The sequence below is a fragment of the Syngnathoides biaculeatus genome, chromosome 3, assembly GCF_019802595.1.
Source record: "Syngnathoides biaculeatus isolate LvHL_M chromosome 3, ASM1980259v1, whole genome shotgun sequence".
Lineage (NCBI taxonomy): Eukaryota > Metazoa > Chordata > Actinopteri > Syngnathiformes > Syngnathidae > Syngnathoides > Syngnathoides biaculeatus.
The window spans coordinates 23399820-23418394 of NC_084642.1; the positions used below are offsets into that span (position 1 = coordinate 23399820).

The window sequence follows — 18575 nt, forward strand, 5'->3', positions numbered from 1 at the left end:
GTTTCAAAAGAAAATGTTGCATTGACTAACAGCCATAAATTAAAATCTTAAAGTATTATTAAAGTTGTAAAATCACTCACCCAGTGCATGACAAGTGGAGGATGGGCTGGGAACAACCGGAGTGGATTCTGTCGCAGTGGGGATGGAGGGAGGATTGGCACTAAGACCAGCATCCCTCATAGTGAAGAACAGGTCTTGCAGTCGCATATCATGGTATACCATGTCCTCCTCCAAGGCTGGCGGTAGATGCTCTGTGGGTCTCAATTCTTGTCCTTGGTACAGAGCTCAGGTGATGTCCATGGGGTCAGAGCAGCGGTAATGCTTCAGCTGATCATGGTGGACAACTTTCATCTTGACTCCCAGGTTCTTCTAGATTAGGTAGACCAAGTCGTCTACATACGATGGGAGGAGTTTCTTCAGTTTATTCTTCACATGGCACGTCCCTTTCACAAGATACCACACAGGATCTCCGTTCTTGTACTGCGTGTGGCAGCAATTCCCATCATGTTGTCTTTTAGCCCGCCCAGGGCTTCTCTGGTGATGAGCTGGGCCAGCTCCAGCAGCTCACGCATCTGATGCACATACTCTGGAATCTGTCGGTTGGTTGTCCAGGTCAAGAGGCAGCCCTGCAACAAGGTCCACTGGTTTACTTACTTCTTGCCCGAACATCATGAAGTTCAGAGTGAAGCCGGGTGAACTGTGCTTTAGTGGTCTTGTAGGATATAACAGTATAGGGGACCATAAGGGCCTAGACCCTGTGACAAGATTCTGCTGTGGAAGCCAGGATCTTCTGGAGAGTTGCGTTGAAGCAATCAACTTGAACATCCGACTGCGGTCAGAATGGTGTGGTATGAGTTTTGTTGGTGCAAAATAAGCTGCACATCACTTGGAATACCTCAGACCCTGATAGTTGAGCAGATCTTGAGGTATCCCATTGCATACATAAAATGCCCACTTCTAATTTTCCTTTCGGCTTGTCCCGTTAGGGGTCGCCACAGCGTGTCATCTTTTGCCATCTTAGCCTATCTCCTGCATCTTCCTCTCTAACCCCAACTGCCCTCATGTCTTCCCTCACCACATCCATAAACCTTCTCTTTGGTCTTCCTCTCGCTCTTTTGCCTGACAGCTCCATCCTCAGCATCCTTCTGCCAATATACTCACTCTCTCGCCTCTGAACATGTCCAAACCATCGAAGTCTGCTCTCTCGAACCTTGTCAGCAAAACATCCAACTTTGGCTGTCCCTCTAATGAGCTCATTTCTAATCCTATCCAACCTGGTCACTCCGAGCGAGAACCTCAACATCTTCATTTCTGCCACCTCCAGTTCAGCTTCCTGTTGTTTCTTCAGTGCCACCGTCTCTAATCCGTACATCATGGCCGGCCTCACCACTGTTTTGTAAACTTTGCCCTTCGTCCTAGCAGAGACTCTTCTGTCACATAACACACCAGACACCTTCCGCCAGCTGTTCCAACCTGCTTGGACCCATTTCTTCACCTCCTTACCACACTCACCATTGCTCTGGATTGTTGACCCTAAATATTTGAAGTCGTCCACCCTCGCTATCTCTTCTCCCTGTAGCCTCACTCTCCCCCCTCCACTTTTCTCATTCACGCACATATATTCTGTTTTACTTCGGCTAATCTTCATTCCTCTCCTTTCCAGTGCATGTCTCCATCTTTCTAATTGTTCCTCTGTATGCTCCCTGCTTTCACTGCAGATCACAATATCATCTGCGAACATCATGGTCCAAGGGGATTCCAGTCTAACCTCATCTGTCAGCCTATCCATTACCACTGCAAACAGGAAGGGGCTCAGAGCTGATCCCTGATGCAGTCCCACCTCCACCTTAAATTCCTCTGTCACACCTCAGGCACACCTCACCATTGTTCTGCTGCCATCATACATGTCCTGTACTATTTTAACATACATCACTGTCACACCAGACTTACGCATGCAATACCACAGTTCCTCTCTTGGTACTCTGTCATAGGCTTTCTCTAGATCCACAAAGACACAATGTAGCTCCTTCTGACCTTCTCTGTACTTTTCCACGAGCATCCTCAAGGCAAATAATGCATCTGTGGTACTCTTTCTAGGCATGAAACCATACTGTTGCTCGCAGATACTTACTTCTGTCCTGAGTCTAGCCTCCACTACTCTTTCCCATAACTTCATTGTGTGGCTCATCAACTTTATTCCTCTATAGTTCCCACAGCTCTGAACATCCCCTTTGTTCTTAAAAATGGGAACTAGAACACTTTTCCTCCATTCTTCAGGCATCTTTTCACCCGCTAGTATTCTGTTGAATAAGTTGGTCAAAAACTCCACAGCCATCTCTCCAAATTGCTTTCATACCTCTACCGGTATGTCATCAGGACCAACTGCCTTTCCATTTTTCATCCTTTGTAGTGCCTTTCTGACTTCCCCCTTTGTAATCATTTCCACTTCCTGGTCCTTCACTCTTGCCTCTTCAACTCTTCCTTCTCTCTCATTTTCTTCATTCATCAACTTCTCAAAGTATTCTTTCCATCTATTTACCACACTACCGCCACCAGTCAACACATTTCCATCTCTATCCTTAATCACTCTTACCTGCTGCACATCCTTCCCATCTCTATCCCTCTGTCTGGCCAACCTGTAGAGATCCTTTTCTCCTTCTTTCGTGTCCAACCTGGTGTACATGTCTTCATATGCCTCTTGTTTAGCCTTTGCCACCTCTACCTTTGCCCTACGTCGCATCTCGATGTACTCCTTTCGCCTCTCCTCAGTCCTCTCAGTATCCCACTTCTTCTTTGCCAATCTCTTTCCTTGTATGACTCCCTGTATTTTGGGGTTCCACCACCAAGTCTCCTTCTCCCCTTTCCTACCAGATGACACACCAAGTACTCTCCTGCCTGTCTCTCTGACTACCTTGGCTGTCGTTGTCCAGTCTTCCAGGAGCTTCTGCTGTCCATCGAGAGCCTGTCTTACCTCTTTCCGAAAGACATTCTTCCTTTCTCAGCTTCCACCACATGGTTCTCTGCTCTACCTTTGTCTTCTTAATCTTCCTACCCACCACCAGAGTCATCCTACACTCTACCATCCTATGCTGTCGAGCTACACTCTCCCCTACCACTACTTTACAGTCAGTAACCTCCTTCAGATTACAACGTCTACACAAAATATAATCCACCTGCGTGCTTCTACCTCCACTCTTGTAGGTCACACTAAGTATTCACTACAGCCATCTCCATCCTTTTTGCAAAGTCCACCACCATCTGTCCCCCAAAGTTCCTTTCCTGGATGCCGTACTTACCCATCACTTCTTCATCGCCCCTGTTTCCTTTACCAATATGTCCATTACAATCTGCACCAATCACAACTCTCTCGCCGTCTGGGATGCTCAGAAGTACTTCCTCTAGTTCCTTCCAGAATTTCTCTTTTAACTCTAGGTCACATCCTACCTGTGGGGCATAGCCGCTAACCACATTATACATAACACCCTCAATTTCAAATTTTAGTCTCATCACTCGATCTATCAGATGCAGTTCTCGTCTTTTCACCTCCAAGACATTCTTAGCCAGCTCTTCCTTTAAAATAACCCCTACTCAATTTCTTTTCCCATCTACTCCGTGGTAGAATAATTTAAACCCTGCTCCTAAACGTCTAGCCTTACTACCTTTCCACCTGCTCTCTTGGATGCACAGGATATCAACCTTTCTCCTAATCATCATGTCAACCAACTCCTGAGCTTTTCCTGTCATAGTCCCAACATTCAAAGTCCCTACACTCAGTTGTAGGCTCTGTGCATTCCTCTTTTTCTTCTGACGATGGATCCAGTTTCCTCCTCTTCTTTGTCTTCAACCCACAGTAGCTGAATTTCCACCGACGCCCTGCAGGTTAGCAGTGCTGGGGGCGGGCGTTGTTAACCCGGGCCACGACCGATCCGGTATGGGATTCTTTAGATGAACGCTCATATTTGTTTGGCACAGTTTTTACGGCGGATGCCCTTCCTGACGCAACCCTCTGCATTTATCCGGGCTTGGGACCGGCTTACAGATTACACTGGTTTGTGCCCCCATAGGGCTGCACTCAGATGCAAAAACTTTAGTTATAGTTACTACCCGCTCATCGGGGATAGGGAATGCCTCCGTTCACTCTGTAAAATAATCCTGTTTCACGAGAATATATCTGTTTCTGCACACAGTCTCATTCAGTGGTCCCACAATGTCCATGGCAATGCATTCCATTGGGGCTCCCACGCGGATGGTTCCCATTGGAACTTGTGGTATTTTATGGGTGTAAGCTCTGCATGCACAGCTGGTACAAATTCGCCACCATAAAGCAACATCTTCCCCCATGTAGTAGCAGTAGTAGCTGGTTTTTAGTCCGGCCATGTTCCGGTTTATGCCGAAATGCCTACTCACAGGCCCTTCATTTTTCTGGCTAATGACCGCTGGTTTTAGCTTGCATGGTTGCATGGTGGGTAGAACTCAGCGTCATCAAGGGAGTAGAAGCAATGTACCAGAACCCCATTCCGGAGGTGCAGCTGTTTTGATTGAAACCGGTACATCTTAACAGCTGGACTGTATGGTGAAACAATAGTCCATGGAGGGCACTTGTTACTGACCTACATCCAGGCATGTATGGTTGCAATATCAGCATTCGCATCCTAGGCTTAATCTCGGTCCAGCCAGAAAACATAGAAGGAGTATTGGGAATTTTTCCAATCAATTTTAACGTGCGTACATTAGTCAGAAAGTTTTGGTTTAAAGTCTTTGTGTCAGGTGTGGGGGTGCTTTGACTTACCCCCACGAGACACAGTCTCTAACAGCAGGTAGTTACTCCACCCTCATTGGACTCAGTGTCGTATCAGCTGGCAGCCCCTCCACCCCCACTGGACTCTGCAACAGAGATATGAGGTCAGAATCCAATTCACACTGAATTGACTGATGAGTGACGCCCACAGGAAAGGTGGATGGATCATGCATTTTCCAGCGACCGGACTGCTAGCAGGGCCTTCTGGAGACTGTATCAGCATTGGTGTGCACCTGACCTGGACGATGGATGATCTGAAAGCCATACTCTGCAGGCTTCTCAAGCCATTGAGCTAGTTGTCCTTCCAGATCTTTTATTTTTGTCAACCAGCCCAGGCTGCTATGATCAATGCACACTTTGAAAGGACGTCCAAGGAGATACTGGTGAAATCAACATGAAATCAACAATAGTGTGCAGTTCTCGTCTTGTGAAGCAATAGTTCTGTTGAGGTTTTATCAGTTTGCCATATGCTAGCACGCGCTCTATGGCCGCTGCATTTGTGAGCGAATGGCACTGATGGCTGTATCATTTATATCAGTGTCCAGCATTGTGTCGCCATGGTCAAGTGGATAGTTGAGGATAGGGTTTGATCATACGACTTGCTGAACTCAAAGAAAGCAGCAATGGAGCGCAGACGTTGTTTGGACTGGAACCCATCCATGATGAATTGGAACAGCCATAGGCATTGATTGGCGGTTCAGCGGCCGTTGCGGAAATCCGCCTGCTCAGGACTGACAATTGAGTGCTCCACCGGGACAAGCGGTTAACGATGAGTCTCTCCAGAGCTTTGCTAATGGTGGAAGTCAGAGCGATTGGGCGATAGCTCCCGATGAGTTGAGGGTGTTGGCCCTTTTTATGGTACGGGATGATCTCAGCCATGCGCCAGGCTTGTGGGCACCATTGGGTGATCTATCTGTTGATGAATATTCGTAGGAGACCAGGAAGTGCAGCAGTGGGATGGTGTATTAACATCTCTGGAGCAATCCCGTCTGGACTAGCAACTTTGCCTGGTTTGAGTTGTTTGAGGGCCCAGCGGAGTTCCTTGGGAGTGAATGGGCATTCTAGCGATTGCAGAGGGGGAACCTTGTAGTCTATGAGCATCTCTTCGAAGCTCTCATGTGGTCCTCCTACTTGACTTATCACTTTTGCACCCACTCACCCTCGCATATTCGATGACACGTCGCTTGAGCCTTGTCTGAAGCATATTTGTGGTTGTTGTAGGTAAGCATCTTGCCTGTTTCATGTGAGCGGGGTCCTGACAGAGATTTGATCATTGCCAACGCCTGCTTGGTGTCCTTGGTCTCCACAATTTTTTAGAGGTAGAGATGCCAAACCACGCGTTTTGCCTCTGCAGTCTTCTCAGCTAACTCTTGGCATTTTTGAAGGTAGCTCTGTCTGGTGTTGGCGCTCAGACTTTTTCATAGCCGAATCCTCTCCTTGATGAGTTGTTTTACGTCACTGTTCATCCAGGGGATGTTGTTTGGTCGCAAGACTTTTTGCAGGACTGCATCTGCAGTTTTGGGAGAACACCGGTGAATGCATTGAAAAGAGGTGTGGGTGCCGCAGACAGATCGATGGAGGGGAGTTCTCGAAGGAAAACACATTTGTACTTCCCCCAATCACCTTTCTTGAGGTTGTGAGTGACTCTTCGCCTCTCCGCCTCAATCTTGAAGTTCTCCTTCCATTTAACCAGGATAGTACGGTGGTCAGAGGAGAGCTAGGCAAGGGGGGTCCAGCTGCAGGCTTCTGTGGTAACCGGGTCTGCTAGTGTTAGGTCTGGGGTGCTGAGACCGCTTCTGTCCAGGTATCTTGAATTTCATGTGTGGGAGCCATTGTTCAAGAGCAATCTGTCCTTATCTTCAAGCCAGTCGTGGTTGGCTTGCCCTCTTGGGTCTGCTTGTGAAAAATAATCACAGGTGATGTCACAGGCGTTGAAGTCACTGCAGATAAGGCTGCAACAGGTGGGGAGACAAGGTTGTCATGTTGTGTGGCTTGTAGGTGGACCAAAGAATGATGAGTTTACAGGGGAACATAAATATTAGTGGGTGAAAGGTTGGACCTTCTTGTTGTGGAGATAAAGATTAGCTGCATCTCAGTAGGGCCCAAGTTAATTGACGCTCTCAGGATGTAGGGAATGACTTGATGAATGTAGGTAAGTGAGACACCGCCGCGATGGTATTTTATACCACTGTCGGCGCGGTTTTGGTAGGTTGCATCATAGCTGGGGAGGGAGGGGGTCGGGTCTTCAAGGCCCAATTTGGTTTCTTAGAGCAGGAGGATGTCACATTTCAGCCTCCTTGCTAGGGCCCCTAGTTCTGTGATCTTAGTTCCCCTGCAGGATGGTGAGGTGGGATTGGGAGCAGTGGGGGAGTTGGACCTTTCTGTTGTCACAGATGGTGCTTGAGGTTGAAATTTGGTAATGGATGCAGGTTGGGGATCGCCATGTGTTTAGACTGTCTAGCGCTGGTCTGGTTTCAGGACCGCACTTGACGTGGAAGCCTCTCTTCAGGAGAGGGGGCAATGTTGGGCTAGCTTCCCCATACATGTTGGGCAGAGACGATTTGCTGGGGGGTGGGGAGCATTTGCTGGTTGAGAGGTGGCGCTTCTAGATGGGGAGATTAGGGAGGCACTTACTGGTCGGGTGGGAGGGTTGTCATTGGGCACTGGGATTGCAACTCCAGTGTGCTGGGTAGACGAGGTTGCGGGGGAAATGCAGGCGGAACACGTCCAGCAGGGGGATGACCCAGCGATTGATGGCAGAGCAGGATCGGTGTGTCCAGTTGGGGCAGGTGTTGCATGGGAGGGGTTTGTTGTTGGACCTTATGGTCGATTTGCAAACAAAACATTTCCCAGATGATGGTCGAGTAGTAGAAGAAAATGATGAGAGAATGTTGAGAGCAAAGGATGACGGGGTGATAGATATGGAGTTAAAAGGGACGCTGTGACTATTCTGTGCCACCGGGGCTAACGGGAGAGAACCCGAACAGAAACTGCACACAAGAATACAATCTTAATTGATGCAGCATCCCAATTTCTGGATATATCTTGCACCATAAGGCAGGGTCTTAGAGAATTACAGATAGTTGGACGTGTTGCTATGGAAGAGGATTAATGTCTGATTTTGTAAGCAGTTGTACACGAAGAAATGGGACACCCTAAATTTGAGTTCTATGTTAATATTCTAACATGTCTTTTGGAAATACCTTTGCCAGTAAAATGTGTAGCCAGCCTATTTGATGTTAGCGAGGCTACAATCTTCAAAACAATGAATGAAAATTCCATTTCAACAAAGACATTTTTTACCTTTATGTCCGATGAAAAAGGTGCTATGTCACAATTGACATGCATGGAATCCGCAGTGCGACAAACATATTCTCCCAAAGGACCATTGTCACTTGTCCATATATAGTATACACTAATCAGAAACTCATAAGGTTTGCTTTATTTCTAACTTGAAATGGTTGTAGTTATTTTGCATACATTTACAGTGAAGAAAATACAGCAAGTATTCAAACACCCGGCTATATTGCAAGTTCTCCCACTTAGAAATCATGGAGGGGTCTGAAATGCTCATCGTAGAGAGATAATGAGATCAGTGAGAGAGATAATCTAAAATGAAAAATACAGATATCACAATGTATGATTTTTTTAACGATTCATTTGTGTGATACAGCTGCAAATAAGTATTTGAACACGTGTCTATCAGCTAGAATTCTGACTCTCAAAGACCTGTTAGTCCGCCTTTAAAAGTCCATCTCCACTCCATGTATTATCATGAATCAGATGCACCTGTGTGAAGTTATTAGCTGCATAAAGACACCTGTCCACCCCATAAGACTCAAACTTGTAACATAGCCAAGACCAAAGAGCTCTCCAAAGACACCAGAGACAAAATTGTACAACAACGGAGGGTGACAGAGGAAACTGCCAAGCAGCTTGGTGAAAAAAGGCCCACTGTTGGATCAATCATTGGAAAATGGAAGAAGCTAAACATGACGGTCAATCTCACTCGGAGTGGAGCCCCATGCAAGATATCACCTCGTGGGGTCTCAATGATCCTTAGAAAGGTGAGGAATAAGCCCAGGACTACACAACAGGACTTGGACAAAGACCTGAAAAGAGTTGGGACCACCGTTTCCAAGACTGTTGGTAATACACTAAGACGTCATGGTTTGAAATCATGCATGGCACAGAAGGTTCCTGTGTTTGAACCAGCACATGTCAAGGACCATCTTAAGTTTGCCAATGACCATTTGGATGACACGGAGGAGTCATGGGAGAAAGTTTTGTGGTCAGATGAGACCAAAATTTAACTTTTTGGTCATAATTCCACTAGCCGTGTTTGGAGGGAGACAAATGATGAGTTCCATCCCAAGAACACCATTCCTACTGTGTGGCTCCGTAAGAGGCATATCAAGGTTCTGGCATGGCCGAGCCAGTCTCCAGAAGTAAACCCAATAGAAAACCTTTGGAGGGAGCCGAAACCCCTTGGTTCTCAGTGACAGCCCAGAAACCTGTCTGATCTAGAGAAGATCTGTATGGATGAGTGGGCCAAAATCCCTCCTGCAGTGTGTGAAAACCTGGTGAACAACTACAGCAAACACTTGACCTCTGTAAATGCAAACAAAGGCTACTGTACCAAATATTAACATTGGTTTTCTCAGGTGTTCAAATACTTATGTGCAGCTGTATCACACAAATAAATTGCTAAAAAATCATAGATTGGGATTTCTGGATTTTTCTTTTTAGATTATCTCTCTCACACACACATGCCCATACCATGAAAATTTCAGACCCCTCCATGATTTCGAAGTGGGAGAACTTGCAATATAGCAGGGTGTTGAAATATTTATTTTCTTCACTGTATGTCTGCTGCTCACCAGTGCTCACCAGCGACTGTTGTCTGTCTACATGTGCCCTGCGAATCGCTGGCAACTAGTTCTGGGTGTACCCTGCCTCCTCTGATGACTGTTGGGAGGGTTTCAAACCCCGCACTCCCCCGATCAAAACCGATCAGTGTTGTTACTAGACTTCTGTGCTCATCACGGATTGTCCAGAATGAACACCATGGTCAGGCATAAGGGTGTCCACGTGCACTTGGCACCAGGACACGCTAGGTCGCAGTTTGATGATCGACTTTGTGGTTGTGTTATCATACTTGTGACCGCATGTCTTGGACACTTGGGTGAAGAATGGGGCGGAGCTGATCACCACCTGGTGGTGAGTTGGCTCTGATGGTGGGGGAAGATGTCGTTACGACGTGGCAGGCCCAAACGTATTGTGAGTCTCTGCTGGGAACGGCTAGCAGATTCCCCTGTCAGAAGGAATTTCAACTCGCACCTCCTAAAAAAATTTGCTCATGTTCTGGAGCAGGTGGGGGACATTGAGTCTGAGTGGACAAAGTTACGCGCCTCCATTGCTGAGGGGGCTGACCGGAGCTGTGGGCGTAAGGTGCCTGTCATGGCGGCAACCCCCGAACACATTTGGAAATACCAACAGTGAGGGATGTTGTTCGCTGAAGAAGGAGTTCTATTGGGTATTTTTGGCCTGTAGGACTCCTGAGCCAGCTGATAGGTACTGACTGGCCAAGCGGAATGCAGCTTTGGTGGTCACTGAGCCAAAAAAATGGTTCGCTGAAGCCATGGAGAATCACTTCAGGAAGGCTTTGAGGAAATTCCAGTCCGGCGTTTCAGGAGGGGGGAGCAGTGCACCATCAGCACTGTGTATTGTGGGAATGAGGCACTGCTGACCTCAACTCGTGATGTTGTGAGTCAGTAGGGAGCATACTTTGACCTCGTCAATTCCACCAAGTTGAGTCTGGGTTCTCTGAGGCGGGCTCTTCTATCTCTGGGGTTGAGGTCACCGAGGTGGTTAAAAACCTCCTTGGTGGCAGGGCCCTGGGGGTGGATGAGATTCGCCTGGAGTTCCTAAATGGTCTGGATGTTGTGAGGCTGTTCTGGTTGACACACTTTTGCAACATTGAGTGGACATCGGGGACAGTGCCTCTGGATTGGCAGACTGGGTTTGTGCTCCCCCTTTTTAAGAAGGGGGACCGGAGGGTGTGCTCCAACTATAGGGGGATCACACTCCTCAGCCTCCCTGGTAAGGTCGATTCAGGGGTGTTGGAGAGGAAGGTCCGTCTGTAGTCAAATTTCAGATCCAGGAGGAGCAATGTGGTTTTCGTCCTGGCCGTGGAACAATGGACCAGCTCTCCACCGTCGGCAGGATCCTCGAGAGTGCTTGGGGGTTTGCCCAACCAGTCTACATGTGTTTTGTGGAATTGGAGAAGGTGTTCATGCCCTTTGTCACCGATTTTGTTCAGAACTTTTATGGACAGAATCTCTAGGCGCAGCCGAGGCATAGAGGATGTCCGGTTTGGTGGCCTCAGCATCGCATATCTGCCCTTTGCAGATGATGTGGTTCTGTTGGCTTCATCAACTCTCACTGGAGCAGCTTGCAGCGAAGTCTGAAGTGGATGAGAATCATTACCTCCAAATCTGAGACCATGGTCCTCAGTCAGAAAAGGGTGGCGTGCCCTCTCCGAGTCAGGGATGAGATCCTGTCCCAAGCAGAGGAGTTCAAGCATGTTGGGGTCTTGTTCACGAGTGAAGGAAGAATGGAGCGGGAGATCAACAAGCGGATTGGTGCGGCGTCTGCAGAGATGCTTGTATCGGTCCGATTTGGTAAAGAGGGAGCTAAGTCGAAAGACGAAGCTCTCAATTTACCAGTCGATCTATGTTCCTACCCTCACCTATGGGCACAAGATGTGCGTTGCGACCAAAACCAAAAGAACAAGATCCCGGATACGAGCTGCTGAAATGAGTTTCCTTCACAGGGTGTCAGGGCTCTCTCTTAGAGATAGGGTGAGAACCTCGGTCATCCGGGAGGGGCTCAGTGTCGAACCGTTGCTCCGCCGCATTGAGAGGAGCCAGCTGACGTGGCTTGGGAATCTGATCCGGATGCCTTCCGAACGCAGGATGTGACCTTGTTGTGCAGTCAGCTGACATTTACTTGGCTTGACACTTTGTGATAAAATTCATGCATCCCACCTATTATTTTGTATTGCCACAACCACAACTAAACTTTGACTGCGTTTCATATTTCCAACCGCAGAACAATCCATGAATCTATTAATTTATGAAACTGTCACCAAGCACTACGACTGAGCTAAGCTTTGAGTTTTGTTCAGGGTCATACAAGTTTGACTTTGGACCGTCTCTGAGGCAGATAAAGGATCGTTTCCTCGAAATAGCCAATCAAACAGCTTCCTGTAGGGCCTGGAAGAAAATATAGAGATAAATGTGGAGCAATTGCTCGACAGAGGCAAGTAGATAGAAAAGAAGTCTCATAATGGTCATTTACTCTTATTCTTAGATTATACTATACATACCCCCCCCCCAAAAAAAAAAAGAAACAGACAAAGGACACAAGCATAACCTTGGGTAATCACAAGTACTGTGTATGAACAAAGTCAAATATTTTCTCTGAAGTGAATAGCAAGCCGTGTTCTCGAGAAAAATAATAATAGGCTTTAAAAAAAATCAAGAGACTGTACTATGATGGCAGATGAGGAGAAAAGTTGTGAAACTGATTATTTGTAACTGCCAAACTGCACATCTTAAAGCACTCAGTTTAAATAGGAAACATAGAAAAGTGTCTGTGTATTTGCAGAACAAAAAACTCCAAACATCCAAACCTCAGATGCAAAATCATATTGTAATTTACAAACTAAATTGCTGTTTGCGCTATTCTCAAATTTTAATGTCCTTCCTATCCAGAAATTGCTAAAAAAAAAAAAAAAAAAATGTACTACAGTGTATAGCTACAGAAAAAAAAAAGATTTGCAAAATAAAAAATTAAGCAATCGTCAAGTATGATGTACGACTCACTGAATACAGTGCCAAGAATATGTGATGATTTGAATTGATTATCACCGGGATTCCATGGGGTGTGAATGCTGAAATTTGGAATTAAATTGTAAAGTATATTTCATCTTCTCGGAATGTATTTTCCTTCCTTCCTTCCTTTTTTTTTTTTTTTTTAAAGAATTTGTCTTGATTTAGGCACCACTCTCAAGTGCACCTGGCCTCTCGCCCAAAGTCATCTTGGACAGGCTCCAGCGCAGCCGCAACACTCAAGACGATAAGTGGTAAAGTAAATTGATGGATGGATGAATTTACTTCTGTAGGGGCTGCTGGGCATACTTTAGAAAATGTGTGTTCAAAGGAAAGGAAGGCCAGGTCAACTTGTTACACGGGTTTAGTGGAAGATCATACAAAGTTGTTCAGTACATCGCTGCTGCGGGTAGCATCCTCATGTCTCCAAAACCATTATTTTTCACAAGTGTGTATTTGGGCATGTGAAGTTTCCATCTGACAGCAAAGACATTTATTTTATATAGCACAATAAAATCTGGAATATTTGTAGGCAAGATGAGTTACTGTCATGACAAACGACACGAGGTCTCATGATTGGTAATCGTATGAAATGGGTATGGACCCAAAAGCAGGCTGAGGTGGAGCAAGTAATTGAGAATGGTTTATTAATTGGGAGCTCAGCGAGTAAGATATCTAAGGAGTGATGGTGCTCCATTGCAACAGGGAAGGTGCAGGAAGCAGGAACGTGGGCAGGTGGAAGAGTTTAGTGATGTGGGTGGAGTGGGCAGTGAAGCGGGAGACGTGGAAGGACCACTAGGGACGGAGGCGGACACGAGGATTAGTACAATTTCAGGTAGCCAAGTAATTGATAGAACAAGGGTGCTAGTGGAGAGCATAGACACAAGAAATGTTGGGTGGATATTGAGAGATTAAGTGTGCTTCAATTGAACTGATGTGGGTTTGATGATTTTAATGATCTGTTCCAATAAAACGGGATGAGTTTATATGATCCGGTCTTGAGAAGAAAGTTGAAGTAGGAGAAACAAACCTACCGAGATGACAGTACTCAGATGAGCAGTGGAAACTGTGTCATGGGTGCCTTGGGAGATGTGGTGTCTGTCCAGGGGAGTGACTTTCTCAGGGACCTGAAGGGTTTTGAGGGGAAGCCAGAGTTGCCACAACAAGCCCATGTGAATAAAATTCCTTCGGAAGAGCTAGATGAAATGGCTAGAGAAACGGAAGTCTGGTTCTCCCCACTAAAGGTACTGGCCCTTCGACCTGACCTCAGATAAGTGATGGAAGATGGATGGACAGATATTTGCATTCAAAAGAGGTCAAACTAAGTTCACGCGCAAAGTTATATTATATTGCATTCTAGGTTCATGCTGAAAGTTTTGAGGCCCTGCATGTTAAAGCCCAAGTGACATGCCTAAAAATATTCTAAAATAGATATTGAAATGAAAAATACATATAAAATTATTCACTTCAATGTCAATACGAAAAAGTAAATATGAGCGGAAAGCGTGTCATCCATGCGCAAAGTTGCGGAAGTCTCACTCGACATCCAAGTGGTAGCCCTATTGCTTGCAGTGTCATCAGCAGGCATCAGACTGGGACATTCGCTATTGAAAAAACGTAGTGGCACCTGCTATGGGAGTGGCACAACAGAGAGTTTCGGATTTTTCCAACGCTCCTTCTGGCACAAAAGAACTTTTCGAAGAAGAGAACATCTCACAATCGAGTGAAGTGACCGGGGCAATATTACCCTATCGTTTCGAGCCATATTTAGATGATATGCGGATCACTTCTAACTAACAACACACTCCCCGACAGTATGTACAACAGTATGTAGCGTACTCAGCTGCGAGCGACGATAACGCCGTAAAGCGGCCTGGCCCGGCCCCGCGACGAGCCACCATGGCCCGGCGCTGCGATGAGCCACCTCGGCCGATGCTGTAATCGGCAGACACGCCGCGCCGAAGCCGTGATCGGCGGACGCCGCGCCGAAGCCGTGATCGGCGGACGCCACGCTACGCGCACATCGACACATTTGATATCTCTGACTTGCGTAGGCGGATCTTTTGTTACATTCTGAGAGGATTACATCACCCCCACCAACTATTATTTTTTTAGTAGCTCTATACCCACCTACCTGTCATTTGGAACCTACGAGGCTCTCGTCCTTTGCACCTGTGCAATCATTTTTTCACATCAAAGCGGGTTTTTTGGAAACATATGAAGAGTAAATCCATCCTCCCGAGTGTTCGAACAATATCCAGCAATATAACGAGCCGGCATTTTGGGTAACACGAAGGAACAAAGAGCTACCTACCCGCAGGTAAAACCGATATAAACACAGGAGGCCGCCTGAATGGGCTCCTATTGACAACGTCGCTTCCTGCTTCTTCTACCAAACAAATCCCTTGAGAGGATTTTCATGGCGGGAGTTACAAAAAGCCATATACGTCAAAATCATGCTTTGTGGTGGAAAAAAATTGGATGGGTCCATTCCAGCTCCCTTTTTTTTATCATTATTAAAACATGCTAAAAATCATGCTTTTCATGTCAGTGGAGCTTTAACATTTCCAGAAAAAAAGTACAATTCTACCTTTGTGACATTATGGTTATAAGAACATTAGTGTTTAAAAATAGTACTGAAGCGTTCATGCAATACTACTACAGTGCTTGTGTTGTAATTTTGTTTCCTGGGTAAGAAACACAAAGACACATCAAGGCTTGTTCTTACACTTGCACACACACGCGCGCACACACATATAGCTGCGCAGTGGGGATGAGTGACAGAGCTTTGCTGACCTTGCCCACACTTGGAGCTCTTTCAAATAATGCTGCAGAAACTGTTGAGGTCTATGAGCAGCGCAGCAAGGTAGAAGACAGGCAGCTGCAGTGTCACCGCTGAGTCGCTCTCGTTTTAATTCTCCACCTCACATTCCTCCACCCCAAGTCAGCTCATCATACTTTACTGGCTTGGTGTAGACGTGTACTCGAGGTACATACTGTACCAAAACATGACTGCATATACACTACAAGTACACTTGTTACTGCTGCTAATCTCCTGACGACACAGAGATCGTGTTAATTCTGCCATAATGGTCCCTAAAACAAACACTCACAGTGTGAGAAAGAAAGTGAAAACCCTCCTTCACTAAATAGTGCCCCCCACCTATTGAGTTCCAATTAAAATTCATGTCATATGCAATCCTGTCTTTTGTTGAAATAGTGTAAAAGAGGAAGGAGGGGCTCATTATTTTCTCAATAATAAAGACACAAATCTGCATTCAAATATGAAGTAGTAATGTTTAGGACATCTTTTAGTCTTGGAGGTGAAAGCAGTATAGTTTGAGAGTACAGACAGAAATACATTTCACTGATTTGCATGGATAAGGCTCCACATGTACTGTTGAAAGCACATTGCTCTAATGAACAGAATTTTATAAGTGCATTCCTCTTTACATGTACTGAATTTCTCTTCAGGGATTAATAAATGATGGCATTTTACCTCCATGTTGAACCGTAAAAAAACTTTACAATTCCTTTCCCGCAGCAAAACGCGTCTCACAGAGCCTATAGAACAACATTGAAGTACATTGTAAAATGGCTTCCTTTTTCCTCCAGTTCTGTTTACCAGTGTTCCAGGTTTGCTGTGAACTTTTGAGTATGACTTTGCTCTTTTCTCTTTCTTCTTTGCTGTTTTTCTCTGTCAGCATGTCAGAATAATGAGGGCAAGAGTTTGGTCCAACGCAGGGACAACCTGCTCAGTGAATTCATGAATATTCAGTCCCACATATGGTGTGGTGCATTAAGATCTGCATGCACTTGAAGACGCTAATTAAAATGCTTGGTTCAAAAAAGAGCTGTCTGTAGTTCATGTCAAAGACCTTCTTGGGCATATATTTAAAATCTGGAATAATGTGTATGGAAACAGTGACAAAATCATATTTGGGAAATAGCTAGAATTTCATTATGTCACATAATTGTCATAGGCCACCGACCTGAGAGCATTATCTTTACACTTTACTGATACATTAGAAGGCAGTGAAATTAATTCAGCTTCATTTTTCTAAAAGCAGCACAGGCCCCTGCAAATACTTTACTCAGATTGTATATTTCCACTTTTGTACATATTCAGTAATTTAGCCAATCATGAGAACTATTTGAAAATAATCTTTCCATTGATTTTTAGGCTATTTACCAATGAACAGCATAATGGCTGTTAAAAAAAAAAAAAAAGGTAAAGCCGGCTGTTTAAATTAAACTTTCAACTACAGCAGGCACAGCAAAAAGCATTATGCATACTGTGAGCATCAGACCCCATCAAACTGGTCAGTGGAGGCTACAACCATGTTCCTCTCATCTCATCTACTAACAACTTAACACAACATGTAGACTCTAGACGGAGAGGAAAGAAAACTTGGACCTCTTGTGCGCCAATCTGAACAGAGCATAAGCTTCTTCTTCTCTGGGGAATCCACATTTTCATTGAACTTGTGACAAGCAACACGCCCGCTGGCGGAACAGCTGGCAACCAACATAAGTACTGTGACAGTTTGGTGTCAAGGCAGAGGGGAACCTGCAGGAGTGTTTGCACGTCACCAACTGGTTTGGTTTTTGAGGATGTATATTTTTTATTGAGAAAGAATATTTTGTAGAACAATAGTTCAATAAAAACAATTTTAATGTTTCAGTATTCATTCATTCATTCATTTTCCGTAGCACTTACCCTTGGGTCGTGGGTGTGCTGGAGCCCATTCCAGTTTGGTGGAGAGGATTCACCCTGAACTGCTTAACCAGCAGGGCAAATATAGGAAAACAACAATTTGGACTCACATTCACATCTACGGGAAATTTAGAGTCTTCAATCATCTAACAATGCATTTTTTTGGGATGTAGGAAGAAACCAGAGTACCCAGAGAAAACCCACGCAGACACAGAGAGAAAAACCAAACTCCACACAGGCTGGATTTGAATCCCGGCCCTCAGAACTGTGAGGCAAGTGCAATAGCCAGACATCCACAGAGCTGCGATAAACATTATTATTATTATTATTATCATCAATTTTGTTTATTGTTTATTGTTTATTTATGATCTATATGTACAGCATTTAGTTTCAGTCACAGTTGTTTTTAACAGCCATTTGTTAGTTAGGATGATTATTCAAACTCTGGAAACGGATATGCAGTATAGTTTTTGTCAGAGTGGTACAAGGTATAAATCGAGAGGCCGATGCATGACTACTACATTAAAAAAAAAACCTGCATTGTACTTATGATTATTGAATGGATGATTATCGCTTACGTCCTTCTTCATCTATCAGAAATTTATAACCTAAAAAACACTCAAAATGCGCAATGACAGTTGTGCAAAGGGTGCAGTTTATAGTCACAAATAGTGCGATAGTCTACAGAAGCACAACAACTGTCCCCTTTTTGACTCTCTTTGGCTTGGTAACTGTCACTTAACGATCACCGTTATTGAGTTTCCACAACCAAGATCATGTGGCGTGACACGAAGAGAACTATTCACATCAGACATCCCAGAAATCCTGCTGAGCTGCAGGATTCTTGCAAAGAGGAATGAGTCAAAATTCATCCTGATCGTAGAGCGTGTCTAAGCTGTAATTACGGGCAATATTAAGGTTGAGGTTCTTGCTGCCAAAGGAGGTTCAACCAGTTATTAAATCCAAGAGTTCTGTCATGTACTGCCATGCAGTTCCGCTATTGGAGCCTGCAGGGCGTGTCTGTGTTCTCTCTCGCTCTCGTTGTCGTTCTCTCTCTGGAGCACCGTCACCAATCCCGCCACCAACCGAGCCACCTACTCGGTCTACTGCCTACCACCTGTCCACGCTGCCCCCTGCCAACACATCCTGGACCGCCTTCATCACC

The 18575-nt window shown here is 45.4% G+C and overlaps 1 long non-coding RNA gene across 2 annotated transcripts in view; it reads right to left on the reverse strand.

Annotated features, from left to right (window-relative positions):
• Window positions 1-18575, reverse strand: part of LOC133498325 (uncharacterized) — a 53819-nt gene that overhangs the window by 13662 nt on the left and 21582 nt on the right. For both annotated transcript variants that reach the window (XR_009794268.1, XR_009794267.1), the window contains 2 exons: window positions 4790-4884; window positions 81-626 (listed from right to left, as the gene is read on the reverse strand). This is a non-coding gene — a long non-coding RNA (uncharacterized LOC133498325). The remainder of the gene's footprint in view (window positions 1-80; window positions 627-4789; window positions 4885-18575) is intronic.